Source organism: Pogona vitticeps, chromosome 5 (assembly GCF_051106095.1).
Source record: "Pogona vitticeps strain Pit_001003342236 chromosome 5, PviZW2.1, whole genome shotgun sequence".
Taxonomy (NCBI): Eukaryota; Metazoa; Chordata; class Lepidosauria; order Squamata; family Agamidae; genus Pogona; species Pogona vitticeps.
The window spans coordinates 11689944-11705838 of NC_135787.1; the positions used below are offsets into that span (position 1 = coordinate 11689944).

Sequence of the window (15895 nt, forward strand, 5' to 3'; positions counted from 1 at the left end):
AGGTAAACAGCGTTCCGTGTCTAAATCACACTGGCCATGTGACCACAGAAGATTGTCTTCGGACAAAACGCTGGCTCTATGGCTTGGAAACGACTGGACAAAAATTGTCAAGGGGAACCTTTACCTTTACCTTTACCTTTAAGACAGGTCACAGCTAGGATTTTATATATAACCAGCCAAAACCAATGCAATCGCTGAGCCCTCCTGCCCCTTACAAAGGATACAGCTTTGCCTTTCTGGGCTGACCAGTTCTTCAGAAGTGTTTTCTGCTGATTTTGTGTTTATTTTTTCTTGCTCTTCAGCTTTTGGCGTGAATGGCTAAAGTCAGCAGCAGCTTCCAGTAACGTTCATTTCTGAAAAGTTTTAGCTCACGCTGGGGGCGGGGAGAGGCAATAGGGTGGTCGCTGTGTCTGTTTACAGTACTCGAGAAATGATTCAAAAGGTCTTACAGGAAGAACGTACCAGCTGGCGGTCCTTCCCTGTCATGCACCGGCTAAGAGAACTAGGAGCCCCTCTATGGACAGCACAACAGCTGTATGGTTTTAAGAGACAGCTGGGGAAAGGGAGAAAGGGGATTAAAACCACCTTTGCAGAAGCAATGCTTGAGGAAAATCATTTGGATTCTTCTTTATAAATGACACTGCATCATCTCAAGAGCAAGTGTTGTTCTTTGGAGCGACTGTGAAAAGCCAAAGGAAAACTCGTAGGGATCACGTGGAAATACCTCTGAGATGACAGCTTCCCGAAACCTGACAATGAGAAGGTCAAATCAAAGCACGAGACTGTCAAGACCTTTGTTGTACTAGGCTGCGCGATCAGCTGGCATATGCCACACCACAGTGTAGCATCTACAGAGCAATGGTATCACGCAACAGCAGGTGGGCGGGCATTTTCTACGCTGTGTCAAGGTTCACCATGTGGCCACTGTTCATTTGAAGTGTCCAAATACGTTAGTATTTCTGAGCCACATTTCCCCCCTTATTTATGCCTTATGTTTATGTTCCACCTTTCCCCACATGAGGCTGTTGGTCTGGCATAGGGAGGGAGAGGGACCCTACGTCATGGAGTGAGCCTCATGATCAAGTTTGGGATTTGAACCCAACGCTTTAAACTCTGCACTCCTTTGGCTGCCTAGACAGCCGAAGAAACCAGCTGCCTTTTCCGCCTAGATTAAGGGTACAACCTTACTCAAAGTTTGCTGCTTCGTCAAACTCTGTGGTCCTCATAAGAAAACACCTTTTATGTTTAGCGTATGTATACCTTATTTATGAGAGTAGTTGGTTAGCTTGATTTGGGTAGATTAGGGATTGAAGTAAGACCATTCAACATATAAACTCAAGTCTCTCCATACCCTACCCAAACCCACAGAAATTGTTACACCTCACAAGATGTTGGGGTTTTTTTTTACCTCTTTATAAAAGGCGCTCTGATCAATGGCTATGTCTTTTACACCAGCCGAATGCAAAGATTTGTCTAACATAGACTGATGGCTATTCTGGATGCTCTTTCCCCTTCACCCTCCTATGGGTGATTTTTTTTAATTCTCCCTTTTTGCGGGAAGGGACACTGGAGGTCCCAGAAAACATGGCAGAATTGCCGCAAGAGAACACATGGGTGTGCAGCAATAAATGCTGAGGGGCTTTATTTGGGCTTCGGAAGTTCCGGGTGGCCCTTCTCCGCTATACGATATTTTTGGAAAGCAGTCTCCGTGAAGTCATATCTTATCCCTGTGCTAATCCATTTCTTTGCAAGACAACCCAAAACTTTCCCACAGAACAATATGTGCAATTAAAGGCCCAGCCCACAGTGATTTTAACGGGCTTCAACCATGCTAGCTGTTCACCTAAAAAGTGGGACTGTAGAGATAAGAAGCTTTGTATCAGTGTTTTGAAGTCATTTATTTTCTCCCCCAATGCCCACCCAGAAGTGCATCATGTACCCATATATAAATCATTACAGGCTGTCTCTGGAGAGGAAGGAACGAGTCACCCGGTGATCTCTCAGAGCTGGTTGTCAGGTCACTATCCTGTGATCAAAACAAAGTTATAGCTCATCCCTGCCTCCCTCCGTTCCTGGGAATGCCAGAAAATTCCCCTGTTATCTGTCTTGGCTTTGCATCTCCTCCTTCCCTAAATTTAGAGGCCTTAGCAACAAACATGTGATCAAGTTGCTTGAAGATGATATGGTTGGTAAAGATTGCCAAAACAAATCCACCAACACATATCAGGGTAAGGGAATTATTACAGGCTCAGCCCACTGAAGCAGGAAGTACACCAGCCAGCCCAAGACAAATCTAAACTTGCCATCTCTTTACTTTCATTTCTGAACAATAATGCTCCAAATCTTTGCACTCCCCCAACCTTCTGCTTCAACTACACACATGCAGTGTCAACGTTGTTTCTTTCATTCAAATGTAAGTAATCTGTTGGAAAGAGATGCAAATGCAACATATCTGATCCAGCTCAGCACTAGAGAGGGACCTTTAGTTTGGACAGCCCCGAGCAGTACTCCCACCCAGTGGAAACTGGGAGACTTAGACCAAGCAAAGGAAGGTGTTGGATAGCAAACTACCTGTAGTTAGTTTTGCCTCTAGTGACCCTGTCATATGTGATCAGAGTTTTGAATTCCTCTAGCTGTGCATCAGGAGTGCAGGGATTCACATAGTTTTAAATGTTCCAAATTAGCCCATCTCTTTTTCTCTCCAACTGGCAGTATCTCATTCAGAGACATTTGTAAGAGAAAGAATAAAACTGCAGTGTACAGAGATGTCCTCACTGGTTTCATCCTCCATACCAAATACAAGAACCAGAAAATTATCCCTCTTCTCCTGCAAAACAATGAGGTATTTTCTCAACTTTCCAACAAAAGTAATTTTTTCTCAAAAAGGGAATGATCTTGAGAACTATTTTTGCACAAATTAAGCAAAACTGCACAAAATGATGGGAAACAATGACAGCTGTAGCTTTCTTACAGTCTTTTGAGTTTCAAGCAACAGACAGGCTTTTTTTTTTTTGAGCCATCAACCAATTATTGGCTGAAATCCTCTTGCATAAGTTACACCTGCAGAAGGGCCATGATGATGTCACCAGCACGGGGAGATTTTCTGTCATTAAAGATTTCCCCTTTCTCCCCTACAACTTGTCCAACCTCCAGGTAATCTACAGCAGGGGTCCCCAACCTTTTCACCCGCGGACCGGCTGGGGAAGGCGGGGCACCCCGTGTTCATGTGCATGGAAGCTGAGGGAGCCCCCTCTGCTGGTGACATTATTTCCCTTCTACAAGTTTAACTTGCGCTCGAGGATTTAGACTATTCTGTGACTGTTCTTTATAAGTGCTTTGCTTGTCAAAGGAAGAGGATACTAGTTTTGTGCAGACAATTTGTGCAAATTAATTGGGGGGGGAGCAGTACTCCTCTTACAAAGGTGGGAAATCTCACTGAGAGCCTGAAAATTCCTTGTTGATGTATCTTGTCAAGTCAAGACAGCCTGAAGAGACAAGAGCAAAAAAAATAACTAGTGTGCATTCATTTGATTGTCTAAAATCACTCATGTGTACTACTGAAGAATCCTAGGTAAGATAACTGAAGCAACAATTTCCAACAGAATCCTAAGTTCACTGATTATTCTAAGCAGACTGTGTGTACGGAAATAGTGCTGGAGTAGATCTTAGCAGATACCCTGGACTGCCATAAAGACAAACAAATAGATCCTAGAACAAATCAAGCCTGAACTTTTTCTGGAAAGAAAAATGATGAAACTGAGGCTGTCATACTTCGAGAACATCAGAAGACCGCAGGATTCCCTGGGAAAGACAATCATGCTGGGAAAGATTGAAGGTGGCAGGAAAAGAAGACAACCAAATAGGAGGAGGACTGGCTCCTTAAAGGAAGCCAAAGGCTTGAGTTTAAAAGAGCTGGACAGGACCATTGTCCTTGTTGTAAACATTTTGGAGATCATTCTTTCATAGGGTTGCCATAAGTCGGAGGTGATTTGACGGCACATAAGAACAATGATGGAAGAACACCATTCAAGAGCAGCCATGCGAAATCAGACCACTATCTAAGACCCTGTTTCCAAAAGATGCCCCTCAAATACTCCCAGAGCCTGTTCAAGCAGAGTGTGGACAAAACAGCCCTTCTCTTTGTATGCATCCCTCATTAAGAGGTATATAGCCTCTGTGTATGAAAGCTCTGGTAACTGGCCGTCACAGCTAATTAGTACTAATAGATTTTTCTCATCACAGACTTGCCCAGTCCTGCTGTCAAGCAAACCTTACAACAACAAACAAGACTTTTAAGAGCTCAAGTGCATTTAGTGATTCAGGTTACAACCCTAAGTACATTTGCTTGGATGCAAATCAACAGAATGAGAGGTCATGGTTGGGGGGGAGGAATCAGGTTGCAAGTCTCCTACTGTCTGGTTCCGCACGGATGAACATCTAAAACACTCAGTAAGTGCATTTCAGCCCTCCTAACTCAGAAAAAGGGATCCTGCCAGCTGTTTCCAAAATCACCTGTAAAGAAGACACAGTGATTTCACCCAGTGACTCACATGTGGTATCAGCTCCGATTCTCAGCAATCTTTAGTTTCGAGTTGTTCCACTCTGGCTGGGTTCTTAAGATGCAACCTAATTCATCTCCAAACCACTTTGATTACTGGGTCTGAAAATTGACCCAGGGAATAGGCAGGATGGAATTATTTCCCTTTTTTAAACCAAACTCTCCAGAAAGACAGCCTTAGCCGGAGTAAAACATACACCTAGCATTTTATACTACTCAGGAACTGATAAAGGCTCTGTTGTGCAGAAAATACAAAGAAATCTAAGCTATGCAATGTGGCAATCCACATGTCACTAAGAATTCAACCCTACCCATGTCTACAGTTGCCAGCCTTCAGTCACAACCTTTACACTTAAACCTGTTTGCAGTAACTCCAGTAAGACTGGTTTAGGGAGTGAACACGTCCTCGCAATTTAAAGCACCTAAATGACTGACAGTGATGAATGATGTCAAAAGAACCATAATTCTGCTACATTCTAGAGCAGCCAGATGTCTCCTCTGGATACACCGGATTAGAGAAACAGGTAGGAGAAAAACTTCTAGAGTTTTAACCGCAACGAATGGTCTTCAAGGTCTGCTCTGAAGCAAAGCGATCGCGCGCCTTCAGTCGGAGCGAAGCAACCCCAACGGGGGCGTAACGGACCAGAGGCAACAAGAAACACGCATCCTCCGCGTTCACACGAGTTTTTTTTTTTACCTGGATGAAGGAAAGGCTGTCCGGCCTGGCAAGATCCCACACGAGCTTAGCCTTCGGGACAAATCTCCACCAAACCGAACCCCCTCTACTTGGGAGCGCGCGTTCAGGGGAGCCGGATCACCGATCGCCGATCCTCTGCGGAGATCTTGAGCACACAGTCCAAGGAAGGCTGTACCCGGATCCTGGGGATGTCGGGGGGGGGGGGAGAGACAGCCCCTTCACCCAACTCGTGACGCGCGCGTCCGTGCGTATGTGTGCGCGCTTGCTTGCTTGCTTGCTTAAGTTCGAGCGCTCCGGGAACCCTTCCCCGCCACCTTCTGCGGCTGCAACATAACAGATGCGCGCCCGGCTTGCCCTAGTCGCCGTCCACGCCCCCCTCTTTCCCCGCACGAGTGTGGGGGGGCCGGCCCCGCCTCTCCAGGGCCGCTCCACCAATCCCAGCTGGGAATCCCGCTGTTACGCAGCGGGGGGGCGGGGGAGCGGAGAGAGGAGGGGGCCGAGGAGTGGGAGGGGGACGATCGGAGAGAAAAAGCAAGGCTGGAAGCTGCGGGCGGAGGTGGAGGTCGCGCGTCGATTCCGGGGGGGGGGGGGGTGCTGCTTTTTTGTGGCCCGATTCCCAATCCGGGAAGACCGGAGGAGGGAGTCCCGGGGAAGAAGGGGCGAGGCGGGCTGCGATCGGATCCCTCGCCTTCTGCGCATCATAAAAAGTGTGTGCGGACGCGCGACACGCGTTTGGTTTGTGTGACGCTTCAGGGACGATCGCGTTTTGTTTGGCAATGCCTTGCTGTTGTTTTGTGGACTGCAGCCCGTTTTGGAGGCATCCGACGAGATGGGCTCCGATCCACGAAAGCGGAGGATGAAGACCATGTTTGGTCCAAATATGGTTTTTTGTTTGTTTGTTTGTTTTGTTTTGTTTAGCCAAAGATCCGGATCGGTCGAGGATCGACGTGTTTATTTTATACGGAGCAATTCTCGGCGTCATTCCTCGGAAGGAAAATTTAAATTGTGCCTCAAAGGGTCTTAATCTCAACCAAGCTTGCGTTACGGCTTTGCCGTCTTCCTGATCGATTTTTCCCGAGTATACCCGGAAGCAAAGCATATTAAGCTCCTTAAGGACATCATTTCAACCTATGCTTTATTTACATCTTTCTTCCGACAGTAAAATGGCCCACTGGGGGAAGCTTTGGTCTGGTCCAAAGTTTGGCCACAAGGCTGGTGAGCAGAAAACCTTCACATCTGTTCTTGCTAACAAACTTCTTTCTTCCAAGACTGGGAACAGGTACACTCGAAAGCACAACAAATTGTAACATTAAATCACAATTACACAGATTATTGTGGTAAAAGCCACAGTCGATGCAAATGGACTTTTAAAACCATTTAAAAGCACAGGAAAAGGGGGAAAGGACAGTACCCACACAAACACACAAACATCAGTTGGTTAAAGTTTGCCTGAAGGAATCCTAAGAGAAAGACAGCTGTGGAAATTTCAGCCTGGTCTAGTGGCAGGGAGTTCCACAGCCCGGGAGCAGGCTTTGTAAAGGCTCCCTCTCACAGTCTCTCCCCTGAAGTTCTTAAACCAGGCATGTATGGGGACATATAGGTCCTTCATCTACCCCAGAGCCAAACCATATGAGGCTTTATAGGTGACAACTCTTCAAAGTGGGTGCAGGGACTGATGATAAGCCAATGGATCTATTCTAACAAGAGAATCATGTGTTCCCTGTGAACAGCCTCAAGCAACAACCCCTCCACGTCTAGTGCGCAGAAGTGAGCATTGTTTCTTATCTAACCAAAACAGCATTATTCAGTGGAACCATGGAGGTATTTGCAGACTGCGAGAAACCACAATATTTGTAGAAGTAACAAAGCACAAGTTCTGAGAAATAACACCTATGTGTGGGCGGGCTCAAAATCAGTAAAGTGAGACTCAAACATGCTCAATGATCATGAAGCACCATCTGAGTATTGGCGGACTGGAAATGTACAGAATCACTTCACGCTGCAATATTTTGTTCCAAGTCCTCGCTGTGATTTATCCTTTCTGTTGTAAAAACAGCAAACCGAGGGCCGAGGGGGATTACACAAATAAGCATCGCATTATCCCTGCTTTTTTGGCATTCGTGTTTCCCGTATCTACATAAAAGTGATGCTGGTGTTTCCTTTGGTAGCATGTTAATCTAAAATCTGTCCGTAATCATCCATGAATTAGCCCGGGAGTATTGATCAGGATGCATAATGCTAGCGAGCCCTCTACAGATGTTTAAATGTGAAATAGATGGAGATGTAAGGGTCAGGTCTGTCATTTTGAGTGGGAATGCTAGAATAATCCAGAGAAACGTGAAAAGATAGAGTCATAATCATGATGCTACCATGAGGGGGGAACATCAATGATTCATGCTTAGTAATGGGAAGGTAATGGTAGTTCTAGCAGATAGCCAGCAGGGGAAGCTTTCCTGTCTTGTATTATAGAGCAGTGGTACCCAGTGTGGTCTAGTGCAGTGGTCCCCAACTTTTTGGGGCTGAATACCTGCTTATCCAGCAAAGATCCTCCATATAGTTCACTCCGAGATGGTTCCAGGGCAGGATAGCAGGGAATCCTCCATACGGCGGCCATTTTCGGTGCCTGTAAAGCGAGGAATCCATCCTAGAAAACAGCGGGGGAGCATTTTCTTCAGCCGGCAACCATTTTGAAACGTGACTATCAGCTGTTTGCTGATCATCGTAAAGCAAAAATCGGTTCCCAAAGCAGGGAACCGATCATTGCACAGCGAAAAAAACCCATTTAAAACATTGGTTTGTGATTGCAAAAGCAATCGCAAAAACGTCAACTTAAAGTGGATTTGTCATAGAGCAGGGTAATCATCCAGCGGGGCACGACTGTATAAGTATCACAACAAAGTACAAATTGCAAGATTATGTAGGGTGGATCAATCACAGTTAAAGTGGTGTCAAAACTGAAGTAACCATATAATGTAGACCACATTCTGGGGTTTTCCCACAAGTGCTACAAGGTTATGGGGCAAGTCATCTTTACCTTTGCCCTTGCTAAAAAATGCTACCATTATGAAATCTGCAGGACGTGTTTGTGTGAACAATCAGTAACATTCTTGGTTGCATGTAATAACTGACAGTATTTGACCATGACCACATTAGAAGTGTTTGGCTGATACTGTCTGACTAAGGTCTCTGAACCACAGCTTGCCATTGGCTTTAAAGGACCTATAGAAGTTTTTGACTCTGGGAATTATAAGCACTGACATTAACTAGAGGAGTTACCACCACTGTCTATGAATCTAACGTATGTATACAGAAGTTTGTCATCTGTACCCAAGTTTGGAATCATCACAGATTCTAGAAGCCTCCATTAATCATCGTGGTTATGGGAACTGTAGTCCGAAAATGTAACTTTCCTGAGTTCTAATCAGACTGCACCCATATGATGGGAAATATGTACATACACTACACATACCTGCGTTAACAGTCATGTTTTCTTAGCTACAAAGAAACAAGTAACATTAAGATGTTTTTGAATGATGATCCTGTGACCAAGTATGTGTTGATTTTACTATAGTCCAGCACCTAGCACTTTTTAGTGCTTTTATAGAAATTCTGAAATACTATCGTGTTTCCCCTAAAATAAGACAGGGTCTTATATTCATTTTTGCTCCAAAAACCACATTAGGGCTTATTTTCAGGGAATATTTTATTTTTTTTTCATGTACAACAATCCACATTTATTCAAATATAGTCATGTCATCTTCTGGTTGATACACAATGGTAGAAGGTGGGGTTTCACTTCACTGGGGCTTATTTTGGGGGGTAGGGCTTATATTACGAGCATCCTGAAAAATCATACTAGGGCTTATTTTCAGGTTAGGTCTTATTTTCGGGGAAACAGGGTAGAATGTTTTAGATTTAAAGATAGGTAACCCTTTTCTTTCACCTCCCCTTCATCCTTTCATTTCCCTCCCTTTCAGCTTGTCTGCTGTGTGTCACACCCACCCCAGACAGATGGGAGAGAAATAAAAGGAAGAATCACTGCCCCATCTCTCTACCAACATTAGGCAAAATGAAGAAACATCACAGTCCTTTCATCCTGTGGAAAAGCCAAACAGGGAAGATTGTGAATAAGTCAAACAAGGCTGGCTCACTTATTGGTTCGGGGAGACATTTGCCCCAGGCTCATAGTGGTGGCTCTCCGTGCTTCGGTTGTCCCCTACAAAGAGATACTCTGAACCGTCTGAGTCTGAATAGTGACTCAGAAGGCAATCTTGATTGCTTGCTCATCCCGCCTGCAGCTCAGGAAGGTGAGGTAATTTGACTGAGCTCCCTTGGTTCGACCCTTTTCACCGATTCAAATGTACAAGTAAGGTCAACTGTGGTGGAGGTGAATGAGGCAGAACGAGCTGCGACGTCATTGTCTGAACTCAGCATAACACAGCCAGTCATGGTCCCCCCCCCCTCCGGGCACCATTCCTGATCGAACAACAAGTTGATCAACCAGTTGGGATTGACGAAAAGTAAAGTCAGTAGATCTGGGAAGCACGGAACAGAGAGAATGCAACGGGGCAAGCTCCATCTTGCATGCCTGAGCTACTGAGGATGCAAAGGAAGGATTTGTCTTGTTAAACGCCTTTGTTCCAGTTTTGGGGTTCCTTATTTCCAGGGTAGGAACTAGGGTGGGAAGAGAAGGTCAAGTAATTTTTAATTCCCTCCTCCCCATGAGCACAACCCACATAGCAGGGTTGAGGAAGCGATGGGCTTCCATCTTTTTGGACTTCAGTTTTTAGAAATCCCAGCAGTAGGAATTGTAATCTGAAACATGGGTGGGAGGCACCCGGGCTGAGGAAGAATTATACCCAATGAAAATCACACCCAATGAATTATACCCAATGAAATCACACAACCAGCATAGGCACTGGCTGGGTGTCTAAAATGTGACACTCCCAAAGTCCTCTTTTTATCACTGCTTTTCAATAGCGATGTACTATATTGAAATAAATCTTTTGAACTCAGAATTGAGCTTGTCTGGAAGGAGAACACTTGAGGAAGAGGCAAGAAGAAAATAGCCAGTGGATACAGAGAAGGCCTTGTTTCCTTCACACAGTCTCCCCACCCTGCCCAAGATAACCAGCACCTCACACAGTTCAATATTTTATATGGGCAGGGACATACCCATGGAACCATGAACACATCATTCTGCCTGTGACCACGCTTGTTTTTGCCCCTCAAGATTCATATAAACAGATAAAGTTTTCCTTCAAAGTAGAGATGTGGGAGTTCTGAGCTATTACATGTTGCTTGGAATAAAAGTCTCATTAGCCCCAGCCAGCATTTTGCCCATCACAGTTTCAAAGAGAAGATGGCACTTGAGGCACCAGATGTTAAGTGGGCAGGGCTGGCAGAAGATGGAAGCTGATGGCGCTATAAAGCCAGAGTATCTGCGAACATTTGTTGTTTTCTGCCTACATTACTGGTTTGTGTTCCTTTTAATTTTGGGGTTTTTTGGGGGGGAAATGCCTCCCAGCCTTAGAGAGCCATTACCACTAAGGTAGCTCTTACTGAGGAAGAAGATCTGGTGGTTTGACTCAGCACAAGGCAACTTCCTTCATTTTTGGTGGAAAATGCATCTTGGTGGAAAATACTTTTCACAGTAGGCAACTTGGAATTGCTTAGGGTTAGAACTGTGAGGTGCCATCCCATAAACATACGGAAAGAAACACACGACCTATTAGATTGTCAACATATCTATGTTGAACCCACGGCAGACTCACAATAAGGCAGGAGAAGCTAAACTCAAATAACTAAAGTTTGTTGAGAAGGTTACATGCAAGATAGAAAAGCTTAAACCCTCATTCCAGAGGTCATGAGTTCGATTCCCCACTGTGCCTCCTGCAAATAAAGCCAGCCTGTGTACTCATGGGCAAGCTGCACAGTCCCAAGGTGTCCCCAGAAGAGAATAGTAAACCACCTCTGGATGTCCTCTACCTCAAAAGCCCAGAAATGGGTCACCATTCAGAATTGACTTGATGACATACAGCATCCACACCTAGAGACATTTTGATGACTATAATCTACCATTGGGCTAAAGTGTTTCTCATATGGAAGGCGCCTTTGAACGGAAGGTGAATCAGCATCCTAAGAGAAATGCTTAAATGAAAGTTCCTTGGATCATTGGCCATGTTGGCTGGGAGTTTCTGGGACACGTAGTCCAGAAAGTAACTTCTGTAAATCCTGCCTGAGCATCTTCTTTCTTTAACCCTCTGTTAGGGGTTCTTGATAGAACTCACTCTTCTGACAAAAGGCTTTGTTTTCGATCTGCTTGTGGTCGGTTTTTGTATTTCCACTGCTTTGAAAGCAAGCTGCCTTTTTCTTAGCGATTACACTGTTGGCCCACACCAGGCCTATCTGTTTTTGGAGTTATGGTTTCCATATCCTTAGAACATATTGTGTAGGGTTGGGTGAAATGCATCACAGGGCTTCTGGACGATATGGATACATTTATGAGACATCTGGGAGGAATCTTAAATATCCTGGAAATAATGCAGAACAGAAATCTCTTGTTAAACACCATCTTTTGAAATCCAGCTGGGAATTTTCCTCTTCCTGATTAGATAATGCAATTTCCAAAGAAGCTGCTTCCTGGCCTGTGGCTCATATCTGACAAACCTGAGTCACATGCTCTCACCTTTCCAGGTGTGTAGCCATACAGTATTAATCTGTTGCAGCAAACACCATAGAAGTTCTTGTTCCACCTTAAAGGCTACCAAGTTTTCTTTGGCATCAGCTTTTATGGGCTGTAACCTATTGCATCTGAAGAAGTGGGCTGTAGTCCACAAAAGCTTACACCCAATAAATCCTGTTCGCATTGAAGGTGTCCCAAAACGTTGTGATACACATTCTTTCAGCCAGTGCACAACCTTGTAAGGGAGATAATGGAGGTTAAGTCAAACAATTGCCCTATTTAGAGGACAAACTGGTTAGAGTTTGTCTGGGGTTGGCATCTCCAGGATTAGTAGGTCTACCTTCAAGAGGAGCAAGGGGAACCTTCAGTGGTCCCCAACCTTGGCCCTCCAGATGTTCTTGGATTTCAACTCCCAGAAGCCTTCACCACCACCTCTGCTGGCCAGGATTTCTGGGAGTTGAAGTCCAAGAACATCTGGAGTGTCAAGGTTGGACACCACTGTAAAATGTCTCATGCTGCATTTAACTTTCTTTTTTGATGTCCTGATCCTGCTTCTTTGTTGGGGCTCAAGAATCTTTCCTTGGGGACCAACTTGATACTTCCAGAACTGACCATGGCCACTTTTGAATCACAGAAAAAGCAGACATGCATGACTGAAAGAGGAGAACATAGATCTGGGGTGGGGGGAAAACACAAACACAGGGGAGCTTTTCTCACTTTGCATTCTTCCAGCATACAGAAACTTTCTTCCAGGTCTTCTCCTCAGCTTCTGAAACAAGAAGTTGTTAGGCTGGTGCTCCACTTCCTGTCTTGCTCCAGATGACATGATGGCCATGGCTGATCCACATCCACTGGCTGTCTCCCTAATGTTCTTCTCTAGCTCCTGGCTTTCTGGGGTATTAATGCTATGCAAGGGCAACGCATGTACCAGTATCTGCACCAGCAAGATAGGGGTAGAGATAAGGGTCCAAGCTTTAGTGTCACCTCACACACCAAAACCAAACCTTGTCTGTCTCCAGCATCATTTGCCCTGAAATTTATCTTCCTACCTGGCAATCTAGTGAACCATGGCTACACTCTGAGATTTCAGGTGTTCTCCTGTATTCAATTTCCTCTCTCTCTCTCTCTCTCTCTCTCTCTCTCTCTCTTCTTTGGTTTGTTTACTAAAGTTGTGCTGTGAGCTCTCCTTTCTTCCACTCTGGCTCACATTAATCCCAGAGGTCATCCTTTCCATCAGGAATTGACCTCGGTGGCACCAAAACCCAAGCTGATGCTTGCACTCTGGAAGTGATTCTTTTAATAAAACCATGCAATGTAGACACATTTGAAAAAGGTAAAAACCTGCAATGGCACAGCTCTTCCAAGGCAGAGGCAGGCGGTTACACTGGATTTCAAAGCCTGGAGGGGAAATTCAAGGGCCATTATGAGCAGTTTTCCACTCATCTAATTATATTACAGTTTCAGCTTCTGTATATCTGTGCCACCATAAAGTGAAAAGGATGCTGAACAAGGAGCCCTCCACAAAGTGTGGGACCCTCGCTTCAGACAGATGTCATGCTTATTGCATCCAGTGTTGTTTCTTCTCCATCTGACATGGAATGCGAAAGAATATTTGAGAAAGCCGAGGACTTTTCCCACATCCACATACTAAAGGGGCTATCCCCCCCCCAGCTTCCTTTCCTGAAAGTTGTACAGCAACAAGCCATTAGATGAGAAAGCTAGGACATGCTACAGCTGCTGAAATTTCCTGTTCTGCACAGCTTACAGGAGTCGTAAGAACATAAGAAAAGCCCTTCTGGATGAGGCCAAGGGCCCCATCTAGTCCAGCTGCCTGTATCTCACCGTGGCCCCACCAGATGCCTCTGGGAGCACACAAGACAAATACGTAGATTCCTGTCTCCTGATACCCCTCCTCAGCATTTGGCCTTTTGAGGTACCTTCCTTTTAAGCCTGGAGATTATACATCCCCATCATGGCTTGTCACCTGCGATGGGACTTTCCCTCCAGGAATCTGTCCAATTCCCTTTGAAAGGCATCTAGGCCAGATGCCATCAACACATACTGTGGCAAGGAGTTCCACAGACGAACAACACACTAGATCAAGAAGGATTTTCTTTTATCTCTTCTCTCTCTCTCAACACTCAATTTGAGTGGATGTCCTCCTTCTCCTCACCACACCACATGACCATGGAAACTGTCTTCGGACAAACGCTGGCTCTACGGCTTGGAAACGGGGATGAGCACCGCCCCCTAGAGTCAGACACGACTGGACTAAATGTCAAGGGGAACCTTTACCCTTTACCTAAGATTAACAGGATTCTCTCAAATGCTGGACTTTAATATAAAATAATATTTTAAAATTATAAGGATTGCACACCCACACCTATGTTGCTCTAACCAGCATGCCTCACAGTCCACAATAGTCTCCCAACCTGGTATTTTAATTTCTCAAGCTAAACAATCAAGGAAAGCCAGCTGCATCTTTGGGCTGAGGCGGTGATCAACTCCTTTCTACTTCATCCTTCTTCTTTGCTTCTGCTTTGGGTATATATTTGAATTATTCATATATGAATAAATAAAAGTCTATGGCCTTCTCTCCAGAATCTAGCTGACTGCCGCTGCGAGAACAGCTTCCTGGACACTGCCCCCACCGTGAATTGGTCAATGCCACCAAAGCCATTTCATAATTATCTGAATGGAAGGTTTGATGTTCCACTAAAAACTATCCACCCACCTCTCCCAATTTCTGAAGGTTAGAAGAACATTTAGTCCACGTCCCCACTGTCAGCTTCTTGCTGGTTTTGTCACACTGAAGCTTTGGCAGGAAGATGTAGAGTTGATTGGCATTTATTTTACTAGGGCTGCAGTCCCTTTGAAATAGAAGCAACTGATAATGGAAAGCCGCAAGAAACTCCTCACAACTTCCCAGCAAGCGAAAGATTGGCCAACGGGAGAGGTGATGTCAGGCCTCATGCTGGAACAGCACATGGGCAGGTAGGCTGCATAGGCTGTGTGTATGATTCAGAAGGGGTGAGCAACATTCCCAACCGTTGCAAATTGGGATTCCAGGGTAATCTGGAGGCGGCAGAGGAATGTTCACCTTTTCTAGGGAACTATTAACTGCTGTACTCATGCTTCCATGCCTTGGCCCTAATTCTGTAGAACTCTATGACAGCAAGTCAACTGGTTGGTTGGTTGGTTGGTTGGTTGGTTGGTTGGTTGGTTGGTTGGTTGGTTGGTTGGTTGGTTGGTTGGGTGGGTGGGTGGGTGGGTGGGTTGGTGGGTTGGTTGGTGGGTTGGTTGGGTGGGTGGGTTGGTTGGTTGGTTGGTTGGTTGGTTGGTTGGTTGGGTGGGTGGGTGGGTGGGTTGGTTGGTTGGTTTCCAACTTTTAGCCCACCCATTTAGATTCAATGAATCTACTCTGGGTGGCTTACAAACAAAAATTTAAAACAAACAATATCAAACAACACAGAAAGGTCCAAGATGATAAAACATAGGGAATTAAGACATGGAAGGGGAGGAAGGCTTGCCTGAAGAACCACATCTTCAGCGTGTTTTTAAAAACTCCCAGCGAGCGTGCCAGGTGGATCGCCAGAGACAAGGTGTTCCAGAGGCGAGGGGCCACCACCAAGAAGGCCCGGTTTCTAGTTCTCTCCTTCCAGGCCTGTCTCGGGGTCAAGACCCTCAGCCACCCAGCCTGGCTACAATGAGTGACACAGGTAGAGCTAGGTGGGAGCAGGCGCTCTTCCAGGTATCAAGGTCCTAAACCATTTAGGGCTTTATATGTAAGCATTAACACCTTGAAGTCAATGCGAAATGAATGAGCAACAAGTGTAAGGCTGCCAGAGTGGGGGAAATGTGATGGTATTTTTACACCCCAGTTAATAATCTCAAGGCCATATTCTGGACCATTTGTAGTTTCCGCATCAATCTCAAGGGTAGCCCCATGTAGAGC

The 15895-nt window shown here is 45.3% G+C and overlaps 1 protein-coding gene across 4 annotated transcripts in view; it reads right to left on the bottom strand.

Annotated features, from left to right (window-relative positions):
• The window catches only part of RASGEF1B (RasGEF domain family member 1B), a 228488-nt gene that overhangs the window by 38860 nt on the left and 173733 nt on the right, over positions 1-15895 (bottom strand). The window contains exon 1 of one of the 4 annotated variants that reach the window (XM_020803182.3): positions 5256-5640. The exons of 2 other annotated variants lie outside the window; for them this stretch is intronic. The gene's annotated coding sequence lies outside the window, so the exon portion shown is untranslated. Of the gene's footprint in view, positions 1-5255; positions 5641-15895 lie in introns of those variants that run through there. One more of the 4 variants, XM_078394495.1, reaches the window with a different exon arrangement.